This window comes from Dendroctonus ponderosae, unplaced genomic scaffold (assembly GCF_020466585.1).
Source record: "Dendroctonus ponderosae isolate FM_Combo_2020 unplaced genomic scaffold, Dpon_F_20191213v2 Dpon_F_20191213_1, whole genome shotgun sequence".
Taxonomy (NCBI): domain Eukaryota; kingdom Metazoa; phylum Arthropoda; class Insecta; order Coleoptera; family Curculionidae; genus Dendroctonus; species Dendroctonus ponderosae.
Genome location: NW_026017110.1, coordinates 21,163,716 through 21,189,879, shown reverse-complemented (window position 1 = coordinate 21,189,879; position 26,164 = coordinate 21,163,716). Strand labels below are relative to the sequence as shown.

The window sequence follows — 26,164 nt, the reverse complement described above, 5'->3', positions numbered from 1 at the left end:
TTAATTGTACATATTATTAGAAATAAACACATACAGGGTGATTCAAAATTGGCGTCATTCCTTTTAAGGGGTGATAGAGGCTCCCTTGGGGAATACGAGAAAAATATTGAAATTTTTTTTTTCGAAAATTTCTATTTAAGGTATTAAGAGTTGAAGGTCGAATTTCGACTTTGTTATTAAGCGTTATTTTGAAATTGTTCCATGTATAATTGGTAGCATATTGGAATACTTAAGCATTCAAAAAGAAAAATTACGATCTTTGCTTCAAATTACGAGTTGATTGAGGAAAAAAGAGTTGAYAATAAGGAGATTACACAGGCACTAGCTTGTTTGGAGTTAACCATTCAAATGTTTGGTGTTCGAGGTTATGAGAACAGGTTGACATTTCGAAAGTACGTTCCGCAGTCAACAAATCTTGATGAATTTACCGTTTATCCTTGTGTATCTTATTGTCACTTTCTCTATTTATCCATTTATGCGTTGTGGAGTTGTTTGAATCTGGGCTTTTGCAAATCATTGCTAATAAAATATGTTATGCTAATTTCAATTTTCACTGGAATAGACAGGACAGTCGATATCCTCATTACCCGCTAATTTAATTTGTTTAGAGATAATATTTGATAAAAGCCTTTACATCTTTCGAAAGGGTTAATGAGCAAATACAACTATAGTTTGTAGTTGATTCACCAACCTATTTTTAATAGATCTAATAATCTTCAAAACACATAGAGACTATCTGTTGTGAGTTTGGACAATGACCTAAAACTCAAGTTAATATTTTGCACTTCGTCGGCGGTCTGGTTGGCAGCATGGCGATGGAATAACGAATGGAAATGCGAAAAGGAAGTCCTTAATTTTAACTCTAGCATTGTTGATTTGCTACAGCTGTCTAACTGTTATTATTTCGAGCTTTGTTTCCCTTCGCACCTTTGTACCCTTTTGGCACATTCGAAATCTGAGAATTGTGACCCATGTATTCGAAACTATGTAGAAAAATTAACTTGGGACTCGTAAATCACCCTCAATTAGACAGGAATTCATGCTTTCGATTTCATTTCAGAAATTTGTTTTTACTATGCATCGTACTACGCATAAAATTTTATTGCCACCATTTTAGAGTGGTAGTAAACATGTTGAACTATTTTGCGTTGGACAAAGGCCGAAAAACCGGACATAACAATGGGATGCGTTTCACTTTTGATTTCACTTTTAGGTAGAATTTTGTGGTTTTGGATCTAACCGCAAATCGGCTCGTTCATTAGTGTTCGGGTACCTTTTGCACGACAACATTCGCGTGTGTGAATTTTAATTTTATTCCACGTATATCTTTTTGTGCGGTGTTTTTTTTCTGCTATTTCACTTTATAGGCCTTGAGTATTTTCAAAATAGGAAGGTAAGTTTTTCATACTGCTTGTGAACCACTTCATAAAGCGAATTCTTGTGCAACGACAGTAAGCCTATTAATGATGTAATATCTGGTACAAAGAATTACACTGCTTTAAATTGTTCAATTTGCGTAACGAAGCAATTAATCAGTATTACATAACTTACAAACTTTTCTTAAATACTTCAAAAAGTTTTTAAAATGTATGTTCTTAAGAAAAGTAAGTAAGCAAATATGAAGTGTGTTTCATTCACGAAAGTTTAGACGGTTGAACTAATACTATATATTTTTTATATCAAATGATGACGATAGCTGTTAGCTCAATAATTTCAAAAATTACAGCTTCAGTTTCACTCTGTTGAAAACCGACTATCTGATAAAACAAAGACTTTTGCAACTGAACGTTTGATGTTCCAGGAACCGACAATTTCGGCGAGGTGGCGAATTTCAGCCAAGAGACCACAGAAAGGTAGGCCCGGGTAGACAGATTATACAATTGGTCTTTGGTATCTTTGAAGAATCACTTTCCCTGCGCATAACATTTTAGCAGCAGTCAACTAATTTTTTAAATTGCGTCACACGCTATGTGCACCTGAAGCTGGAATCTTCTCACAATCTCTCTCTATAGAATTTTTAGATGGCCTCACAAAATTTAAATGTATCTACGGGGTGGTTCTCAAGAAACGCTTAAAAGCTGCAGAAGATTTCCGTAGCAACAATATATTTTTTAATATGACAATAATTTATTGAAAGGGTTTCAGAACATCTCAGATTTCAGAAGCGAAATTTTGCTAACAAAGAAGCGATATTTTAAAACCCAAAAAAGTTTCAAACGGAAAAAAAATGTTTTAGCTAGATAATCGAAAATTTCGATCTGTGGGTCTAAAAAACCTTTAAAACATTTTTTGGCGACAATATGCCAGTGAATGTTGCCATATTAATTGAGGACCACCTTGTATGTTACGTTTCACTGATTTAACCTGCAGAAAATAATCATCTTTTGTAAGAAGAATACAAACTATTATCTCAAACTCTATTACACTAAGTATGCAATTAATAGGGCTTGTTTTTTATTCGAAGACAAGTTGGACAAAAAGTCAGGAGGTCTCCTCTTTCACAAATTGAAAAGGCATTGGAAAACTGACGGCAAACGTAAACCAAGAACGGTGAAATTATCATCAAATTTTATTCCTGAAATTTTCTTCTGGTACCTATTGAAAATTCGGTATTAATTTCCTTCTCAAATTGTAAATAAGTTTTCGGAGCCACCATTTCAATGCAGAAATTCTTAATTAATCACAAGTATCTGATTTTCGAAATTAAATAAACGTGAAACTGTATGAAGCTGAATCAGCAAATCGATCTGTTTTCATTTTTGTGAATAAAGTTCAGTCTAGTCATTTGTGAATTTTTTTACTCACATGAGTCAAATTATTAGTGCATACCTATTAAACTCCATTCAATTATCTGAAATCATTGTTTAAAGGTCGCATTTAATTAAGTGAATACCAAATAGTTTCCGCAGTCCATCTGCTATCATGTAAAAGAAACATTTATATTGATGACTTGAATAATTCGTAGGCGAAATGTAATAAAGCATATCTAGTAAATGCACTCATATAACTTAGCATAGACTCACGGCGACATGATGAGTAGAGAACAAGCAAGCAAATTAATTAATGCAATTGGCAATTATTAAACTATAACACATTTTACGTATGTTATTAATACACGCTGATTCTAGATCTTGATTGATTCAAGAATTCTATATATAACTATATAACTATATAATACTTCTGACTACACGTGCAAGAAATAAATGTATGCAAAGCCTTAAAAAAATCATAAAAATACTCACACGGTCTTCTAGTTGCGCATGCCTAACGATGCCTCGAACGAACACACTTTTATGAACACAATTATCGAGTGAGCCAATGACGATTTTTTAATTGTAATTAGACAAGAAATGCCGACTACACAATCGAGAATTAAACGTAAAACTGTGGCATTATGAAACACAACTTTAATGATAAATATAGCGGCGGTTTGCGAACAGCGAACAAACTGTAACCGATGCCAAGATTTTTCACTTGGGGGGAAAAGCACAATGGTGTACGGTAGACAGAAGGTAACCATTTTGCTTTTCGGTATCTTAATTAGCGGTTTCGAACGGACATGATCCTTTGGGCAAGTTCTCTGAAAATTCATTGCAAGCACCGATCCACTGTTTAAAAAAAACGTTTTTCTAGCCGGTGAGTCTTGGACAGTGCCGGATCACATCTTTCATTATTCTCGTATATAAATTCTAGTTATTAGGGACTGTTGAAAATGGACGCTGCTCCATCCAAATCCAAATGGTGTTTATTACAATCTTGGACAGTTTGAATTTGATAGTTCAATTCGAGAAGTTAAAGCATCAAGGATTGGTGCGTTTTAAGCTCAGATCTTTTAATGGTTCGCATATATCCACACAGCCATAAAACTAAAGTCGAAGTTAAAGCTTGAAGCCCGTATCAAACCGTATAAACTAAAGAGGCGAAGCTGGGAGGAAGTTTCCGCTGATGCTGTCGGGGCATTAGTGGGAAAGCTGCATGGCGTTTTCTCGAAAAGCTTTTAGATATTTTCAGTCAATGGCGTAGGACCCATTTTCCGCAAGGAGAAATCTTATTGTTCCACAGGCATTAAGTCTCAGGTTTATCGAACTGTATTTAACAGACTACAGTAAAAAAAATAAGTTACATGGGCACCGTTTTCGAACTTTGAAAAGAAGCACGAACTGTTTACTTAAATGGAAATAGTAACTTACGAAACATTTCTTTGGCCCTTGCCTTGCAAATGAACACAATTCTTGTTTGTTGATACTGTAATTCAGAAGTGAAAGCAAACTATATTTAATTACAGATGTAACTATTAAGGCAAAAAAGCCAGAATGCTTTCAGATACTTTCGAAATAAGGCAACTTGAAAACTGTTAATAAATTACTAAACGCGTGCTTTTTCTGATGGCTACGCCACTGATACGAAAAGCAGAATCTGCAGGAATAGGAGCCAACCAGGCGGGTCGGTCGTAAAACCCAAAGCAGCAACGGCAAGAGAAAAAGAAGCAAAAATGTCGCCTCGTAGCAGTTACTCGATTCTGGCAATCTCAACGAACAATAGCGAATTGTTTGGATAAAATATCAAAAATATTTCGAAATGAATCTAAAAACTGATTAATAGTTAATCAAATCGAACGTTGAATAATTATTAACTAATCAAATTAAATCCAACCAACCCAAATGTATATTACTTTTTCTATCAAATTTCATTTCACAGTAAAGTTTTGGCACGGCAGCGAAGCACAAAACTAGTGAGCAAACAAACAATAAAAATAATGCTACAAATTAAGTAAAGTAAAACAGGTGAAGTAAAGAAGTCGAAATAGCTACACATAATCAATGCAATATTTAAGAAAAAAAAAACAGCATAAATCAGTAGAATGATTATTCAAAACTCTATTGCCGTTCTACTAACCGGCAGTAATTGTTCTTCCCCACAATATTAATTTAATGGACGACAATAAACGTTCCCCTTTATTACGTCATAATCCTTAAACTGCACATCGCGCTTTCTTAAATAGCTCCTCACGTGATGTCAACATCATTATTGCATGGCGTCGAAGCCAAACTCTTTTACAAATCTGTGTCAAGAAGAGCCTCATTTTTTTAACAAATTATAATAACAAAAACGTATTAAAAAATTCCTATATTTTTCATGCAAATTTCAATCAACATCCCTTTTTCCTTAAACTGTTCACCTCGGGATGGCAAATGTGCTGCAATATTTAAACTGGCTGTATAATGGAAGCTAGATAACTCTTTCCCGCCACCCACTTGATGTGAATTTATTTCCTTCGAAATGGTATACGGAAAAACCCTTTTAGATGCTGCGACATTGGACCTTCTCTGGGGAGATAGGGGGATGTTTCAGGCCCCTTTTTACGACATCACGCAACGGGTTGATTGCTGGCCTGCAATAGGGCCCTCTTACCCTTAAAAGCTTCTCTGATCATTATCTGTCAAGAATGGTTGGAGTTTCACATATTTGGAATTTTATCATCAGTTCAATGTCATTCATGGAGTATTTGCATATTTTGTGAAATATCTTGATTAATACAATACTGTAAATGATTCACCTGATTTGCTCTTTTATTAAGACTAGGTAAATAGAACTGGAGGCGAATTATCTGTTTCAGAGTAGAAGAAAACGTTTTCTCGAAACAAAAGAAACATTCCTCGAATATACATGTAAAAAATATATAAATAATCTTTATTTTCTATAGAAAAAGGTTATCGACTTTCCTGGAATATTTTCTCAAGATTCATGAAATACAAAGTATAATTTGGTTAGATGGCCTAAAGAAAGATAAAGGGCAACATCAGTCCTTTTCAAAAAGGCTTTGTTGCTGGCACACAACTATGACTAAAATCGTTTTCTTCTAATCCTTCATACACCCATTTCTAAAATGAATGATAGGCTAACTGTTATGAAATAATCGTTCCAGAACAGTTCTTGACTATCGACTATCAAAATATAAAACGGTTGCTCAGTTTAATGCTTTCTCAAATCTACTTTAGTTGCACATTGCCGTTACTTTTTGGACCCCAGTTTTCTCTAATTTTAATTTTGTATTTAGGACCCCATTTTGATCTCCAACAGGTTTGCACAATGTCTTTATTACAACAAAGAATATATGCAATATATCACAAAATTCTGATTAAAGGGAACGAACCAAGACGCCCTAAAATATGATCCTTTAAGGGCAATGAAATCCTGTTGATAAACATGTCAAGCCGTAACCCTCGATGGGAAAAGAAACTTTTATTATGCTTAGTAAATATGTTTATGTCTCTTCAATTTATACTACTTTGTTATTTATTTGGCAGAAAATTAGTTCAACCAGGCAATAACATCTTCATTCAAATCGGTACCGGTATATATTTTTTTTCTCGTGCAATTAAACTTTTATAGAGGCCACTAAATCGTAACCGTTTGTATGCCAACAAAGCATCTCTTAAACGGACTCATATCATTATTGTTACCGTCTAATATCCCATGAATCTCATGTGAATGTCACACACATTTTGCTGCACAGAAATAATTTGAAAACATAATGAATTCTTAGATGCATCAGAAGCTCCATCTGATTGTTGCCACATTTTAATACGACAGATTTATATTATTTTACTACCAGAAATTCAACCAGAAGAAGATCCCGAGAAAGAGACCCACAGTTATTTTTATTATAAAATTAATAAGGCTAATGGCAAAACATTTAATTAGGTTAATGGTATAAGTTTCCTTAGGGTATCATTTTGTAAGAAATTAAAGTATCTGGCTTGTAAATCCAATCCTATCTCTTAAGACAATCCCTCGAAAGACGATAAAAATAATGCGACAGGACGAAGTTTTCTAGTGCCTGTAGACATAACTCTAAAGTTCCAAACATCCTCATAAACATAACTTATTTAATTTACTGCGAGTCATAAAACTTCTGGACTTTGGAAAGGCGTCTATCCAGACGTTGCTTTCTTCTTTGTCGCTGGGAAGCTGAATTAAATTTCGAGATGGATTTCTCTTTATTTTCCAACTAAATTAAATTTTCTTCCTCTGTAATGTCACATAAAATAGAATATGGTTAACCGCTTTTCAGAAAATTATGCACATTACTTTTCAATGACAAATTCAGGACAAAGTCAAATATATTTTGATGTCTTTTTTGAGGTTTGGGTCTACAAGTCTAGGACTAATTAAATTCTCTAAATTTTCCAAATTCTGCCCTGTTCTATTTCTGAATCGAATCATTTGATCTAACAATTTAAAAAGTTTGTTTTTTTACGGGCATTTACAGCTTGAGCCTACGTGTGTCATAGAATCCCCATTAGGTAATTTTTTGAATTCTGATATAGAATTCGCTCGTTTTAGAAATATGAGAGTACTCATTATTTCATTCTTAATAGATGAGGAAATATTGAGGCAAAATACAGAAAGAATGAAAAAAACAGCTTTGAAAATTTCAGTTCGACACAGAATAGGGCTCGATACAGAATAGTCGGCTTAAATTTATAAAGCGTTTTGCCCCCCAGCCTATACCTTCACATAATAAAGAAATACGAGCCAACAACTTTTTCTTACCGTTCTCGCTCGTTCAAATTTTAACCTTTTCTCCAGGGAAATAAAAGCCCATCCTAAGTAAATTTGTGCTCGGTACATGTTTTATGAGTTAAAGAATAATTATAAATTTGATTAAACTTTGCCTACTAAAGGTCGAGAGGGATGTGGTATTTGGGACAGACTTAGAACAGAAATGCAAAAAATAATTAACTATATTTGCTGCGCTAGTTTTGTTATTGAATGATTGAAAAAGGATCACATAAAGGATCCATTGAATCACAAAATTTCTCCAGGAAAAAAACTTAACTAAATTGCAAATTTAGGTACTTAGTGATGTTTGGAAATTATAGTCACTTGATAAATGGCATGAAGGCGCGTAGCAAATGGAAAACTTTTAAAACATTTTGCACATAGACACAGTTATGTAGGCTGTTATAAAGTACCTCCTTGTGGCAGTATGGACATATCGCAATTCTCACATAAAAACATCGTCAATATTCATGTTATGCACAGAAAGTGTCATAAACATTTTGCTTCGATAACATTTAGCTAGAATTCGATTCAGAAGAATAGGGTGTGTAATAAAAATTCACAGCAAACATGATAACAATTTGAAAAAACGTCACGTTTTTTTGATAAAATGACGTTGGCAACATTATATGAATTGGAACAGACTCAGGCAATTTTCCTTATCAAAAATGACTTGCATGTTCCGGCGTGGCTATGAATATGCAAATAAGTTTTGCATGTGTGCACGTTACAATGGCGCTGCATTCATTTTTAATATTTATGAACACGCTTTTCTGTTCCGTCTGCAAAGCCAAAGTTGTTGTATGTCACGCCATTCTTCGCTTGGAATTAATTAAAATAGCACATTTAATTGCAGGCAAGATTGAAAAAGTTTTTCTTTTCCACATATAAAATGAGAAACATTTATGTCGGTATGAGTAGTCACAGCAAACTGTTAATAAATATCTAATTATTGTAAAACTAACACAACAAAACTGCACAAAAAAATAACTTTTAGTATACCTTGCACGCAAAAAATTACAGTTTTCCCTCCAACACGAAATAAGCTCTTTTAGATCCGAAGCATTCAAAGTTTTACTCAACGTGTCAAAAAAGTAACTACAGTCCCATGGACATGCTTGAAAAACTGTGATTTTAAGTCAAGTCTCCATGTGACCCCGTAAAAAATACTTCACGTATTCTGCTTAGTACGAACAGAAATAGTTTTTTGAAACCATATATCATGAGTGTATTCAAAGATCCATTCGAAGTTATTAAGTAATGCTGAAACTTCAGAAATATAAGATTTGCCTCGCTCCTTGGACGACTCATTTGCAAAAAGACATTAATGTACCTATGTGTCTAAAACAAATTGCTAACATAAAACTTGAGATCAAGTAACATGAGTTATTCGTCTACTTAATATGTATACATTACTATTTTTTTATTCAAGAAATATGGAAATGTCCAAACGAGGAGGCATATGGCGATCACAAATCATTATTTATTATTTAGGCAGATCCAGTTAGTTAACTACATTATGTCATTCAAACTGCGAAAACATAGGAAGAAACGTCGAACCGCTTTAGAAAATTAGGTTTCGACTTACCTATTAGAATATATTAATAGCACTAAGGAATACGCATGAGAATATGTAAGCAACCTAACAACGATTTATAATAGAAATTTGCATTAAAGTAGTTCAGTTGGAAAGTACGAAAAAATGTTAATAAAATGTTAAAGCAGATCAACACATTCTGTACTACGAAAAGAAGGCAGTAGAATAGCTGGAAGAGTTGAACATCTAATTAGTTCTTTCATAAGTATAGATATCTAGGTATATGTATTAAACATTTTATTATGAAAATATATATATGCTTATGCTTATATTAATCCAAACCATATCTTCACATTGCTAAAATTCGTTCAAATATAATGGAATTTCTATGAGATTTTCAAATCTCAATAGTGTATGTAACTTTCAAAAGTAAATCAAATGCACGTTGTAAATAATTTAACTTAATTAATAGATAAATTCAAGATAGCCTACGATTATTCTTAATTAAAGCCATGAACATTTATATGCTTGTAATTAAACGCTTTTCGTCATTAAAGCCCACCAATAGTACGACAAAAGGTCAGGCGGCTTTCATTTTGAAACGCTATCAAAACACCAGTATCTTATAATGCATGAAAGGCTTAGTCAATTAAAGCGACCCTTATCTCATTTGCCAGAGGGGGAAAGGTTGAGACAATCCGTGATAGCGTGATAGCGCTGAAGAGGGTTACATTTAATAAGAAGCACACAGAATTTGCATGCGTATGGACAACTAAATTTATTTGGAATATTTTGATCTTCCAGTTGTCATTTCAAAAACCGTCACGAAAAATTGTATCAATTATTACTACAGCACAGAAAACTGTAGGGTATTAAAACCGAGTGCAGTACAAAATATTGAGACAAAAATGAGAAAAGTGACTCCATTTGGAGTAAAATATATGTGTTAACTGTATCGACATTTTTTCATGAGACTTACCATAAGTAGATAAATAAAAATAATTAGGTAAGTTGCCACATATGTGCGGTCATTGAGTTCGTTAAACGAAGACCCCACAGCTATGTCCCACAAACTGAGTGGTCTTCTCGGAATATTAAACAGTTTAATTATTCGAAGGGATTAAACTAATATAGTGTTTAATTAAAGATCCATGAGAAACCCTTTCTCATGCCGGTCTCTAAATAGGATTATTTATAAACCGCCCGTATACATGGGAATTATTTACTTAACTTTGATTATTGAATATTTGAGCCATTAATAATAATAGATATAACTTTCAATGGAAAGTGAATAATCGTTTAAGCAGTACCTGAGATGAATACCACAAGTGTTAGGAAACGCTATCTTGGGAACATCAGTTTGTTATCTGATCAATTCGTTTTCTTTGGCAAAAATAAGATGTCAACAATTTGTGGTTTTATTCTTGTGGAATATAAAAGGGACTAAATTTCTACGAAAATATTCAACTTTTGACGACTTTTTTACGACTTTCTATATTCCCTTTTTTTATCAGTTTCTCCCATCTAAGCCTCTTTCGTATACAATTGCTTTTCAGAATAATTTTATTTCTGATTTCTCATAAGGGTCTATAGTTTGTAGATAAAAAATCACTTGTTTAGTCAGAAAATTGTAGCAAATTTTGAAAAAACTTACTGAATCGAAAATTTGCTACTTCCTAATATCCATTCAATTTATATCATTAATCAATTGGTGTCTGCTGGGAATTTTATGCGCTGTCATAAACATAAACCAGGGCTACTGTTTTCCTATAATGCCCATCAATAATAGTTTTAATACACACCACTTATCAAAAACACTTTGGTAAAAAAACATTATGCCCCCATAACCACGTCGTTAAGTTAATGGATACTACCGGGAAAATTACTTTGTTATGTGTGTTATCACGGTTTGTTCATGGCATTAGGATAGGTAATTCCTTCATGTGGATTGGATCTATTGAATCGATTTATTTCGAGCTGAAAACTTGCTCTTATCGTTTATCAACTATCATAAATTTCTAAAGTACCTACTATATTTTTAATATAATTAAATCCAGTTGTAAATCGCAAATATTATGAGCACAATAACATATTAATTAGTTGACTAAAAACTAATAATTATATTTGAAATTGTACATGCTTTGTTCGGTGCTAATAATTAGTAGATATACACTTTTCAAGAATTAACTTCTAATTCCCGTTTACTTATATGAAAACCTACGCTAAGCTTACAGTTTGTAAGTTAACCCCATTAATATTTCCATTTAAAAAATGAAATTGTTGAAAACAGATAAACATATAAAACCCATTCATAAAAGACCTAAATATCCCTCTGGAAAAGAAAAACATCCATAAAATGCAAAAGCCTGCATAACATCAAAAAGTTTTCAAAACTGGTGTGTTAAGAACGAATTATATTCCATATTAAATAAAATAGGGGAAAATATTCCTGGACCATCTTCCGGCCGAACGCTGAACTAAGCCCAGATAAAACAGATTTCTTGTACGCCTGCCGACAGGTTTCAGAACCCACCCTACAGATCAATACCCTCAGCAATGATGGCCGCCACCCTCATTCCTTTAGGTTGAAAATGTTCCCTTTGCTCACGGTACACCGCCATATCCCGCGAACTAGACAAGGAGAGCGAATGAGTGAATGGTAAAATGAACAGGGCCTGAGATATCGGTCATGGCGTCTGGTCATGCGTCAAGGACTATGTATTTTTTTGGCCGTCCTCTTCTGGGGGTAACCGATACAGCCAATAGGAGGATTCAATTCAACCGTAATTGTTATAAAACCACGCCTCGAACGTTTTCCGATTGGCTGTTGGCGCAGCGACCATCATAAAACAACCGGAGCTATCGATGCTATAGTGGGGCTCGTTACCATGACTACCAAAGAAGCCCGCCCTTCGATATTGAAGGATTTACAGATGTCAAAGTGTAGGACAGGTTAAAGGGATTACAAATCCTCAAACAGGTTCAGCTATACAGGCAACGTAATTAAAAAAATGCGGTACATTCAAGTAGTGCGTACATTGACAGCATTGCCATGATTCTAGCGGTAATTTATGATTTTGTTCATTCCGGTCGTCTGTTCTTGATATACAGGGTGATTCAAGTATAATTTTGCTAACTTCCGGAATCAAACAGATTAGAATAATGTCCCTACATGATAGAAATATTTTTCCATTATTTCCATTCATGTTAAGGCCTAAGATATTTTTTTCTAGTTTTATTTTTTATTTCCATCCTTCAATTTCTACTTTGAGGAGAAATTTGTCTCCACCTCTAACGGTACGACTGGTAAAATGGTACATTTTCCCTGTCCTGCTGTACCTTGAAGCGGCTGGGACGCTGACAGAAACGGTCAAGAAGAAACTGAAATCGTTCGAAAAAGAAATAGTGAACACAATTAGACAGAGGAAGCTTGAATCATTGACCACATAATGAGCCACATTACAGGAAAAAATTGATAGCAAGCGAGGGTCAGCCAGTAATATTTCGTGGCGTAATCGTTCAGAATTTGTGGCTCCAGAATCTACGGAAATGGTTCGGACACAGATCGGTTCAACCATTTAGAAGAGCGGTAAATAAAATTACAAGTGCCATGATAATAGCCAAAGTCCGTATCGGACCGGGCACCTGAAGAACTTTTTTCCTAGAAATCATGCGGTTGGACTAAAATATGGAATAGAAACTTTTCTAATTATAAGCCTTTCAATCAGTCAACGATTGAAAATTGGTCACATTTCTCCGCGTTTGTTGTTCATGAGAGTTTAGGAAAAGCAGAGAAAATAGTAAAAAGACTAATTCGTATCAAAAACTCTAATCAAAGAAACCAAAAAATTAGGTCAGAACGTCGGCAACATTGTTTTTCAAGGTAGGTACATTGCCTCATAAAAATTACTTAAATACTGCTTCTCAAATATCAAAAGCTCAAGTAACCGTTGTTAGAATTAGTTTAAGATTATTGGCTGTGTAGGTGTGGCTTATTTTGTGCAACCACAATTAGATGATTTGTTGTCAAATGAATCAGAGAGTAGAGATCAGAGAGTATCAATAGCTTCACCTTAGACCTTAGATTCAAGCAAAGTTTACTAAAATTCTATTTAAACAAGTAAAGTGAGTCAAAGGCGTATGCCTTTTTCATCACAAACAAACCATAGATAAACACCCTAAGTGAACTGACAATGAAATATATTTTGTCTACGGGCAAAGAGTGTCCCCCTTTCTGCCAATTGGTGTGTTTTGTGTTTATTAAATATTATTTGTGAGAGAAAATTTAAATATGATTGATATGATGATAGGTTTTATTCTTCTTTTTTCAACTGCCATGATCTTTTGTATCAAATTTTATCATTTTTTAAATTTTCAACAATATTACCGATGAAAATGACCTTTTTACAATGAAACCTACGGTTTGTAAAGAAGAATGCCAGTTGCAAAATGAGAAAAAAAAATTTGGTGACTGGCGAAAACGAAATTCTAAAAAATGATTCTGTGGGTTTGCAAAGATCAGTTTTGAAATGTGCCTACTTGCAGACTGGGAACACAAAATGAAAAAACAAGATGGCAGGGTCGTCTATCAGGAAGGTGTGGCAAAAACGCCTTGGAATATTCCTGCGCAAGAAAAATATTATTCGCAGTTTAACATTGTGTTTCACCCATTCAGAGTCCCCGTATTAAACTAGCGAGGGACGCTCAAAATTCAAAAAGACGAAAACTTCAGCGAAATATCACAAACAAAGTGCTCCACTCTTAACATACGAGGAATACCTATCAAAACATTTTGAAATTTCCATATGATAATAATTGGGAAATGACCAACTGCAAAATAATTTTTTGCCTTATGCTTTTCCCGCCTAGTTTCCACTGAAATCAAGAAAAATAATGTACGGTTGGCGAGACGAAAGTCCTCTTGGTCAAGTCGAACTTCGAGCATCTCTTGTACCGTAATATAATATTTCAAATTGGCTGAAAATGGTTAGTACCAAATACAAAAAACCCAGACATATACAGCTTCCTGCCAATGTATTGCTCAAAAGGGGAGAACATATAAACCAGATCGCTTTTCCTTGACCCCAGATTCCAACTCACTGAATCATGATTAACTCACGAATATGCCAATATCAAAAAATACTCTTTCAAAATAGACTAAAGAAGATGCTAAAAAACATGTTAAAACAATAATTAACTAAGCAGTGCCGGAATAAGTGATAAAGTAGGTACTTCTAAAATTATTAGTCATGTAAGTTCCTCATCCATTAAGACTCATCTGCAATTGACACACCAGTCAAAACTTATTAACGAGTTTAGAAAAGAACGTCCTTAAATGATGTTCGTGTTGGGCACACGTGTCCAACAAGTCCAAGTAATTTTGCACAAACTGCGACTTCCCTGCTCCAACAGCAACATAAAGCGGTTTCCAATGTAGGTATATAATAAAGGTGTTTTTAATTATAAAAAAATAAATATCCTAATTAATATGACGCTAGTAAAATAACATTCTGTTGATTTCCAAACCATCTGCAGTTTAAGTTTATATTAAGAGTTTGAAGTAAATAATTTACATTGTGTGTTAACTCGTGGCTTTGTATTTAATCTTGTTAAATACCTTTCTAGATAGAAATTTTATCTAAATTACTCTTTCACATCTTTTAGTGAAATTTAAAAAAAAATCAAAATTTTGACTGTTGATAAAACATTTCTTCTTATTCTTCAAACTTAATGAGCTCCATTGCAAATTGTTGTTTGTGGGCAGATTCTGTTTAATGTAAACGGAATTATTTTAGGCTGTTTTACAGATTACCAATCAATGTAAGCAACTTAAAAATTTTAGAAACACTGCTGTCGATCTAATATAAGTAGCTATTCGCAGATCTGCAAAAAAGTTACTACAAAACTCTCATGTTTAAGGCACCAGCCTTCGATTAAAGCATTAAGAGCAAATGCTTGGGCAAAGAAAAATGCTCTCAAAGTTTGAAGATCACTTAGAAGAAAATATCGAACCAAACAAATTAAGTCTACCTTATTCGTACTGGGATTATATGGCGACCACAACTCAAAGCGGACTGCTATTTGATGAAGTCGTCTTTTCAGTTTAATAGTTGTCTCCACACTCCTATAAATGATTGATGGGCAGTAGCGAAATAAAATCTTAAGTCCTATAAACACATAAGCAAACATGTTTAATATTTTACTCTGTTTGAAACGACTACTAACCAATGCTACAAACAAAGCTTTATGACATAATTTAAAGACTCTGTAGGTCAGGTTTAGTACTTCCACTTTCAAACCGAGTAAATACCTAATAGGCGGCAATATAATTAAGTTAAATAAACTGGTAAACAAATAAACCTTACGTCGAAATGACCATCGTAAAATTACTACAAGATTTCTTGAATATCAGGGCGACTGCCTTTCGCGTTTCATTTATGAATGACACGATAATTAATCTGGTTATGGCTACGGTATGGCAATTTTAAGTATGTGGAGTAAATTTCTTGCAATTAAAAGCCGTTCCATGGAATTGTTTAATGAACTAACGGGCTGTAGTACGTTGAATTTATGCTTACAAGTGTCACATGAGTTTTATTGTTTTCGGTTTGTAAGTAGATATCATTCTGAGGTCAAAGGGTTCATATAGAAACACAGAATGCCGGACAAGTTATAACAACAAAGTAAAAGAAAAGTTAATATAAATACTGTAAAGATTTAAATATGGGTTAATGCAACAATATGATCAATAAGAAATCCGACAAATAATGCCAGCCTGGCGTCGTAACTGAACACGTCGAGTAAAACAAACCGTTACTCATTTTCCTTCCGAGAAATTGCCAAAACGGGACGAAAAACATGAAATTTTGGCATAATCTTGCACGTAAGTGTCTGTTGTTCAAATTTCACTTTCTGGGTAAAAACTACTCGAAGTTCCTCACTCATGCTTTTCTTGCTGAATCTAGTTTTCAGCGAGCAACTTGAGCAACTTCGAAAAAAGCAGCCATGTTTGAGTCGATTTTGCAACTTACAAAAAGCACGTCGGTAAATTTAAAACATCTTGAAACGACTTTTTGAAAAAACTACCAACATTTATTTCTCTCTGGAATGATGTAAAAATGAGCCTTCTCGCTCATTTTGCCTCCGAGAAATGATCAAAAACGGAACAGAAAACATGCGGACAGCAATTTTGGCATAATCTGATAGAGAAATTAACAAAAACGTGACGGAAAACATGAAATTTTGACATAATCTTTCTATTACATGACTCCCCCCCTGACTTGAAAGCTGGATCCGCCCCTGATTAACTCCACCTGAGCTGAGCACTAACGATTTGTGCCTCAAAATATTTTTTTTAAAGTAGTGTATTTTAAAAACTTTTTCGAAAGCACCAGCTGCAAGTTCATGAAAGGCACACAATTCATCAAAACAACTTCCAAATGTTCTATTTGAATCTTATATTTGGGATTGCTGATTGATTATATGAAACCTCTATCTACACTTTACGTCAAAGTTTTTTCTTATCACAATTCAATTGGAATTGTAGCTGGAAATCATTGTTTGATTACCTTCACATATGTACTTAGTTCCTTTAAGCACCTTGCTCAAAAGTTAACACGTAGGTACCCATACTGTCAAATTTCGTAATAAATCAAAAGCACCGAAAATGAGAAACTTGTCGTTTTCTCTCTACAACTCTACTTGAAATATCAATATTTGAAGCGTTAGATAATTAGGAAAAGTAAGCAAAACCATGGATCTTTCCTGTCATATGCAAACACAAATATAACTCAATAAGCTTGACGCATTTGTTGCCGCGTACTGAAATGACGACTGATGTGACGAATGGTAAAATACACACTAGATGAGAGTAAATAGTGACGAATCTAAGAAGACGAGAAATGCAACAAATTTTTAAATTTTAGTAACTAATTTAATCCCATAGAAATTATCCCAGATTAACCAGAAATCTCCAGGAATCATAGACGATACGGGAATGATATTTGGTTTTATTTGGAACGATTGGTAGATATTTGCGATTTATTCGCAAGACATTTAAGAGCTTAAATTCCAAACAATACTTAAGCAAATAAATATTCGAAACATGTACGACAACAAAGATACTATTACTGATTGTTATGAGTTCGAGGAAGCATCAAATAGGTCATCCCTTTATTTCAGATAAATTGTTGATATTTTGAACACATTGTTTTATATTTAAAATTATGCCGACAGAGCGAGCAATTTTGATTGCTGTCTCATGCAGCTTCGCCAAAATAAGCGATTGTTTGTTTTTCTCAAGTGCATACTAAAGAAGACATTTTCCTTACAGTGCTCGTTTTAGCTACATTTTAATTTCTGTCGGGTTATTTTGTATATGTGTTTAGTTTCGTTGTTCCAATTTCTTGTTTTAATTTTAATTGGAGTACAAATTTTGAGAAAGAAATATCAGTGACGCTCCACAAAAGAAACTCGCTCAAACTTTTGTAACTCGTAAACCAATAATTTTCCTTTCAACATTTATGTGAACTGTTTCTCTTATCTGTTGCACTGACAAGTTTAGCGCCATAAGGTTATATTAAGCGTATCGGAAAGAGTCAATTCAAACCACCATTTTAAACCAGAATTCAGCCAAACAAGTTCCAAATTTAATGACCCTTCCCAACCTTAAATATCTGTCAATGTTATCTTCGTCCAATAAATTTCGTTTATAATTTAAAACTGTCATTATAAATTATGTCGAGTCCCGCCTTTGTAACCGGCTGGCTATTAAATAAGAACCAGTTTTCAACGTTAATAGAGAACAACAGTTAAAATAAGATTAATAGATAGAATTAAATTAAGGAAAAAGGTTTAAACAGGTAAAAAAGCTGAACTTTCGAAGGATTAATTGAAATTGTTTTAAACTGCCTGCCGTCGGATTTATACTTTGGGAGTAAGTTTAGAAGAAAAATCACTTCGGATGCAGCTATTTGTGGGACAGATTTCAACTGCGGTTGAAGTGACGGGTTGTCACCAACAAATTCCTTTCGATTGATTCATTTTAAAGAAGTCATGAACTCGACCAAAAATGCCAGCAACTTTTTTTATTCAGACTTCGTCAGCTTAAACTATTTGGAACGGCCTGGAAAGTTTTGATAACCCTGTGATTTATAATCTCATATTCATGACCGAGTAAACATTCAAAATGATTAATAAATCACATTACATGTTTTCTTGACCACACTTTTTAAGGTTCCAGTTAATCGCGAGTTATGATATAAATCTTTTCAAAATTGAATAGCAGAAATATAATGCATATTCTCAACCAGCTTGCTGAACTGTGAAAGTTTGATTTATTGTTAATAAACCTAGTTTGTTTATTGACTCAATTCTTGCTGATACTGCGGTCTATTTCTGAGTGTAGGCGTTGTCCCGCATTAAAGACATTTGCTAAAAAGCGAGTGGGTGAACACTTTTATGAACCACCTTGTTTTTCCTATCTAAATAGTGAAATTCCAAGCAATTGGACAAAAGGAGTATTGTTGTTGTCATACGGGGTACTTCAAAATTAGAGACTTTCATCTGGAAGGGTCATTCGGTCTGACGACCTAAGGTGAATATGAATTCATTCATACGTCAAAGACATTAGCAGGTGAAGCTCTATCAACATTGAGTATGCTCTTACTTATTTCCTAACCCTTCAGGACTCCACAGGAATGAGACAAATTTGGGCCCACTGTATGTCCCATAAATTAAAGAGTCACGAATATGTTGTAGTCAAGTTAAGTCGCGCTCGAATAAATCTGTTCCGAATGTTCCAACAAAAAGTTCACATTGTCATAAATTAAAGTAAGTACCTACTACTACTTTATTCTTGAGCAAAATTTATATTGTCTGATATAGGTACCTCGTATACGACTGAAATTAAGTAAGTAACATCTGATGCTTTCGTTTTACGTTTTAGACTAAGCAGAACGTTTTATTAAGAATGACTTTTTTTCGTAAAATTAATAATAAAAAGGTTTACTATATGGCCAGTGCCGTCTGTAAGCATGGGCCTACAGTGCACTGACACAGTCTCATACAAAATTATGATGTATCAACGAATAAAAAATATGTAAAATATTATATTTCAATTTTAAAATGATATATTATGTATAAATTATTACTTATTAACAATAGATGTTATATATAAATTATGAAGTCTGTAGTCTGTGGTCGTAAACGGACCCACTTTTTGAAAACAGCCAAATATTTTCGTGGCTCTTTATCACATCTGAAGTCTTTACGAATTTGCAGCCTGGAAGTTTCTATTCCTGCACGAATACTTCACTTTGGCTGATATTTTTTTCATTGTAAAATTTCGCAAAGCCGCGCATGCACGTTGGCCATGACTTGATCTCCAGCTTGCAGACGTTGCAGAAGCTGTGCCCTGAAAATGGAAAAGCACCATACCTAAAACCCCAGGTGGTTTTTGTGTTATCGTTAGGGATATGTACTTGTGAGGCAAACGAAGATGAGACCCATCATGAACTCATTGGAGATGGGATATTTCGATTGGGAGAGCAAGTCTTCGTTGAGGGCATGGGACTCTGGGATGCTTGTAGAGAAACACGGCCCAGAAATAGCCTACTCCGTTATCTGCTGGATTTACTCCATGCTTTTCTTCACTATCTCATTTTCACCAACGTTCTGGCTGCTTAAATCTTCAATGCAAAACTCAGTTGGATTTGGTGTGAGAAGCAATATGAAGCTTCCAAAAACCAAGAGAGAGGACCCGGTATCGGAAAGACCTCCTGGAAGACCCCCAAAACGATGGCACGACAGCTGGAGCTCGGCGTCTCAATTAGGGTTGTGATCCTTGAATAAACAGGATGAAATCCTACAGCAAAGAAGCAGAAGAAGAAAAAGAGAGGAAATTCAATTACCTACGCATAGAAACGTCAGGATACGTAGACATCGAGGCGGAGGTAAGAAACCAAGCGGCAAAAGGAGCACGAACCTCAGCTAAACGACACAATCTTCCGAAACAAATATATCGGAAACGAGACAAAATCCGGAATATACAAGGCGGTTAGCTGCCTTATTTTAACATAGACAGCGAAAACTAGACCAGATAAATTGAACACATAGAGAAGATTAGAAACTACTGAAAAGAAAATAGTGCTCAGGATCGCTGGAAAAACACTTTTTCACCGGGGGAGAACCCCGGACATTAGAAGAATATAGACAACGTAAATGAATGAAACTGGTAACAAAGAGATAATGGAACGAATACATAGATCGTATGAATGACGACAGCTTGGTTAAAATAACCAGAGACAAGTCGCCCTTAGAGCCGTAAAAATATAGCAAAATATAGCAAATCAGCCAATAAACGTCTGAAAATAATAATAAACTCCAAACAAATGCGTTGCAAAATCCAATTGAGTTTTGCATTGAAGATTTAAGCAACCAGAACGTTTGTAAAAATGAAATAGTGAAGAAGAGCGTAGAGGATATCCAGCAGAAAACGGAGCACCTCTACAAGCACCCCAGAGTCGCACGACCCGTACGAAGACTTACTGTCTTGAAATGTCCCATCCACAATGAGATCATGATTGGTCCCATTTTCGTTTGCCTCACAAGTACCTACCTTTAACGATAACCCAAAAACCACACCGGGTTTCAGGTATGGCTTTTCCATTTCCAAGATGCTTTCCAGAGCTTCTGCAACGTCTGTAAACTGGAGATCAAGTGATGGCCCACGTTCAAGCGCGACTTTACAGAGAGGAGAAATTCCACAGTGAAAAAAATAAGGGCTAGTCAAGTATTTCTGCGGGAATCGAAACTTCGGGTTCAAATTCGGAAACACATCGGACCGCATCAAGAGCCACGAAAAGATTTGCCTGTTTTGAGTGTGTGCGCTTACGACCACAGACTACAAACTTTACAATTTATCTATAACATGTATTGTTAATAAGAAATTAATTTTATAGAATTTTAAAACTAAAGTTTAATTTTTTATATATTTTCATATCATATTTTTCATGAGAGTAGAAACATGCATAAATACGACTCAGGTTACAACACAAACCACATAATAGGATGGCACCTACATCCTAAATAAAATAATGTGTATCACGTTTTATATGTAGGTCGTTAGCTTTCTCTCACATATCTATAGAAGGAATATGAAATGAAATACTTAGATGCTTCATAAGCATTATTGACCAAAATATGCCAAGAATGAATACTTCCAACGCAAAATATTTAAGCTACTTATTAGTTAAGTATTTATTGTCTTATATTATTTAGGATTTAAAACCTAATGACACTGATTATATTATAAACAACTTACGTTTAGAATGTTCCTCCGTCGCAGCAGATGGTATAAAAAACCAATAATCTTGCAACTTAAAATTCGCAGGACAATTGAAGGCGCGAAATATTGTCGAACACAAGCAATACTACAATCAATCAAAAAGATTCACACACAATAACAATATAAAACTGCTATTTTTCCGAAAACCGCTTTTCGAAAGCTTCAGCTATCACGAAATGGTTTCCACGGTCAAAGATTATCGTTACGTTCGCAGGAAAGCGCTTGCGCCTTACTAGACGGCACACATGAAAAGAGGATAACGTCAAGCAAATGCTGAAGGAGAGTGAAGGCATGCGCTTGTCTGATGCTCTTTTTCGCTCCTGCTTGTGGAAAAGCCGTGTTGGTCCCGTTCTTTAATAAGATCGGCCATTAAAGCTTCACACATGTGTCCCGACCCGTTTTCATTATTACTGTATTCGAATTTTAATACCCACTTGATAGAAGAAAACAAGCGAAGTCGAAAAAAACAGATTGGTTCTTTCAGTATTCATGCAGTGGATGCAGTATTAAAAATCACTTTTTTCTTCCTTAAGATATGTACCTACATGTGTATTAAGAAGCACAGCACTTGACTGTAAATTAATCACTCGAATCAGCTTGAGAAATACTTTTAAAACTAGAATGTTTTTTCATTCCCGAACCATTATATTATTTAAATGTCTGTGCCATAATGCCTTCTCACAACTAATAATTGCATTAAATTTATCATACAACTAAAGGTATCTACTGATGTGGTAATGAAGTAATTTAGATTTCATCATTCACACATTCACTTTTCTCATATTCTCCCGCTTAAGGTCCATTGCATAGGGTAAAGTTGCTCATATTGAACCAATGTTAAATGAACATTCATAGCGAAGTTAAGTCCGCAGCAGGCGTCTTAATTTTATGCGAGACATTTTAACGGCAAGTTAATAGGAAAATTTTATGGAAGTTTGTAAGGACATTTGAACCCCATAAGTAAATAAGAGCAACTTTGATGGTAGGTGGTTTCACTGCAATTGTGTAGGCTTAAACACAAGAAAGAAACTTTTTTCCTGAATGAATAAAGGCTTCGTATATATATAAATAATCTTTATTTCCTATAGAAAAAGGCTATCGACCCAATCGGTCTTTCTGCCCTTAAGTAGTACATATATGTCTTAGCCTAGCTTATTCTAAAATTAGGTCCTATTCCTAACACTGGTATAATTCAATCAGTGACAAAAAAAAAATTAAAAATTCCTGGCCCACAAAACAAACAGGTCTTAGTCGTTAGTTCAGTTGCGTTTGTAGATATTCTAGTAAAGTATCTGTTGGGGTACGAAAACGGGAATGTTTTGCCCGTCTTGTTAGGCAAAGGGGATTCAGTATGGTCCAGTTGTGAGGGTTGTTTGTCCATTTTGTCTGTAAGTGTATTAGTCTTTCCGAAATTTTGGTCATGTTTGTGCGTTCGTATATTAGTTGGTTGGAAGGGCTAAAGGCTTCGTTTAAATAGCAAAAGCTTATTTGCCTTTCAGTTTTATAACCCGTAAATGTCATTTTAGTTTGTCTGATTATGTACTGCTTATTGTTGTGAAATATTTTATAGGTTCAATTCAAGATACCAGTGTTTCAATTTGAGCAATTTGGCTTTTTCTTCTTGAATTCATTAAAATATGCATACTCAAATTAAATTTTAGTTATGCGGGCCTTTGTGTTTATAAATGTCTAATGCATACTTTATACACAGCGTATTATTGGTTTTATTTTTACAGTAGGTACCTAGGTACTATGGTGATTTTTCTGAAAATTGGTCAACCTTTTCTTAAGTAGAAAATGGCTGTATCTATTTTATCAACATTTGTTCAAATATAATACCCTTTGAAAACCAAGTTAGTTGGCTTATCTGCCTGTTATTTGAGCATAACAAGCAACAAAAGAAGTAAGTTTGAGTGCGTTTGCTTGTTTGAAGGCTTGTTGAACCACCATCAAATAGTAGGAAGTTCATTAAACTGTATTTGTCGCCCTCTGCTGAGTCAAATCACTGAAAACCAGAGAACTGCTTTAGAAGAATTTGAACATGCCAAAACCTGTCCGGTCATGTTTCGATAAAACTATTCGTGATTATAAAGCCAACCATGGCTTTATAATCACGAATAGTTTTCATCTGAAAATCTTCAACCTTGATTGGATGATGGGGATATAGCGGATCCGCAACTATAAGTATACTTAGATCGGGGGGTTTTCGATGCTGGACTTACTGCTTGTCTCCATGAGCGAAAATAGCAAAACGGTATTAATGGGTTACGATCAGGTGCAGTAAATTGGTCGAAGCAATTTTTCACCACGCAAGTGCTTCAAAATAAAATTGTTTGTAATGAACAAGTCTACACTGCCATTTTTGTAATCTTTCAATATGCGAATAATCTCAAAATTGTCCATTAAACCATTTTAAACACTGTCTGCACATCGTCAAGTACAAATACATTCGAAAATTAATCATTAATTTTTGCACTACTCAAGTGGGGTTCATACAGAGCAAGTGAACTGCAATGTCAGGAACTACATTTGACTGGATTGGAGGAACGCAATGTTATTCATTGCACATCTAAATCACAAAAACCCATGTAAGTGACAAATGTAATAAAATTAGTAGTTTATGCTAGCCAGCGGTACAGGAAATAAATTAATTTCATTTAATCTTGCCGCCTCTAACACTTCATTAAAATGCATTATAAAAGTTTGCATCTTTCTTAACCAGCGATATGACAAGAACCGCCTCTTTCCTTCTGATGGTTTTTCTGAATGTTTTCCCAGCATCTTTTAAAGAAAAGCGCTGACATGTTTTATCGGATATTGAAGCTTATGACATTTAAGGGTTTTTTCAGAACACATTGTCTACTCTTATTTACCGGCACTCAACTTAGGACGTCTGGTCGATTAGTTTGTTTGGTACTGCTGAAAGATATTTTTACATACTCTGTGTACTAGAAAAACGTGAATTTCAGTTAAGTTCTCGCCAAGAGATTAATCTACTTACGTAACCTTTATATAATTATACTTACTTAACTGGTGTAACTCAATCTATTTCAAAAGCGTATTTATAGAATTTTTCTGCTCGCAATTTTCGTGAAAATTTAGAAGTTGTAATTTTCTTTTCAGAAAACGAATTATAACATTTTATTCTTGAATCGACCGCTCGGTGATAATATTTAGCCCATTTTCATGAAGAAAACAGGCATTCTTTATAAATATGGTTAAACAAAAGTCGGCCAAATTTTTCATAGCAAACGACTCGTAGCAAATTTTGCTACATTTCCAGTTTTTTTCCAAATAAAATTTGTGCATTCTAAACCTTATTCTATTGCTGCTCAAACTGCAGTTATTTGTGACATAAAACGGACAGTTTTAAACGTCCTGAGACACAATAGGCCCTACATTCACAATACTGTGGATACTGTATTAAAGGTTAAATCGTCGTCGAAAATGTGTTTGAGAAAGTTGTCCCTAACTAATTTAAAAACATCTCACCTTTTTTCTGTAGAAAAAGTTTGCGTTAGTAGTTAGCGACGAAGAAATGTACAAATGCTCTGAAGTACATTTTTATCTCGAGTCGCAAAGGATCGAGTTTGGTTTCCTGCATCATAAAGAAATTGTTTTGACAAGGCACCTACTAATTTGTTAGGTACATGTAAAGGTATCCGAGAGTAAACATATGGTAGCGAGAAAAACATTTTAAGGGCTTAGAAATATTTTTCATATCTGCCTAATGTAATTAAGAACATTATTTATTTGCAGAAGAGAAAATGTTCAACAAATGTTTTCGTATCAATTCATTTATGAATTTTGAGCCTTCGAAATTCGTTAATCGCTGGTACGGGAGTACCGTCGTGTTTTCTAGAATTAACAGCTCATCGAATTACGATCTCATAAATATTTAAATATAGATATAAACAACGATAACAAATATGGAATGTTACAGGTAGATATTAATATGGAATGCCCCAGCGTAAACTATACTCTTTATGTGTTGAACCTATATTTACATTGGCATCAGTTCGTTTAAACAGAATCGAGAAAATCAGAAAATCAACAGAAAAAGTGAAAAGCAAACAAACTAAACTTTTACGTATCAGATGGTGTTAATTTAAGAAATTATATTACAAATAGGTTCAAGTGTTGTATTTCGTCCTGCCTCTTCGATCTGTTTCCTTGTTACCTAACCCAGAAGTTAAATTATTTTTACCACTTTAAGTGGATTGGGTACTAAAAATACAATTTTAGTGCAGTACAATATAAGGGCTCCGCGTCGGTTCACACCCTGTGCGTTACGATGGTCTACATATTTAAGGTTAAAAGGAAGTGGCACTAAAATGCACATTACGACCTTTTAAGTAACCATAACGGAAATTCATAGCAGCCATATTCCATTAAAATATAATTTTACTAAAAGCGTAAAAAGAAAATCCTTTTCAGGCGAACTTTTACATCAGAATGCTGCCATTGTAACCATTTTTAGATTTGGCAATAAATCATGCCAATAATTATGACTCAGCTAATAATCAGGGATTTAGGTAAATACAATTTTAAAATTGTGCTTCTGTAGAATTTATATTTATAGATAGATCTCTTTGCAAGAGGACTCTTGAGTACTGAGTACTTTAAGCAATATTTTCATTCGACCAAGCATAAGACCATTTCAAGCGGATTTATTTCACTAGTTAGTTGTAATTTGCACAGGAGAAACAGGAAAA

General features: G+C 34.4%; 1 protein-coding gene and 1 long non-coding RNA gene across 3 annotated transcripts in view; one reads left to right on the top strand and one right to left on the bottom strand.

The window, feature by feature from the left end:
- Window positions 1-21,692, bottom strand: part of LOC109535439 (homeobox protein abdominal-B) — a 94,601-nt gene extending 72,909 nt beyond the window's left edge. Inside the window, exon 1 of one of the 2 annotated variants that reach the window (XM_048667613.1) lies at window positions 21,426-21,692. The gene's annotated coding sequence lies outside the window, so the exon portion shown is untranslated. Of the gene's footprint in view, window positions 1-3,242; window positions 3,471-21,425 lie in introns of those variants that run through there. The other variant, XM_048667612.1, reaches the window with a different exon arrangement.
- On the top strand, window positions 1,363-9,121 carry LOC125504913. Its single transcript, XR_007281799.1, has 3 exons — window positions 1,363-1,393; window positions 1,802-1,853; window positions 8,999-9,121. It is a non-coding gene; the product is annotated as an uncharacterized LOC125504913 (long non-coding RNA).
- Window positions 21,693-26,164: the final 4,472 nt, after the last annotated feature.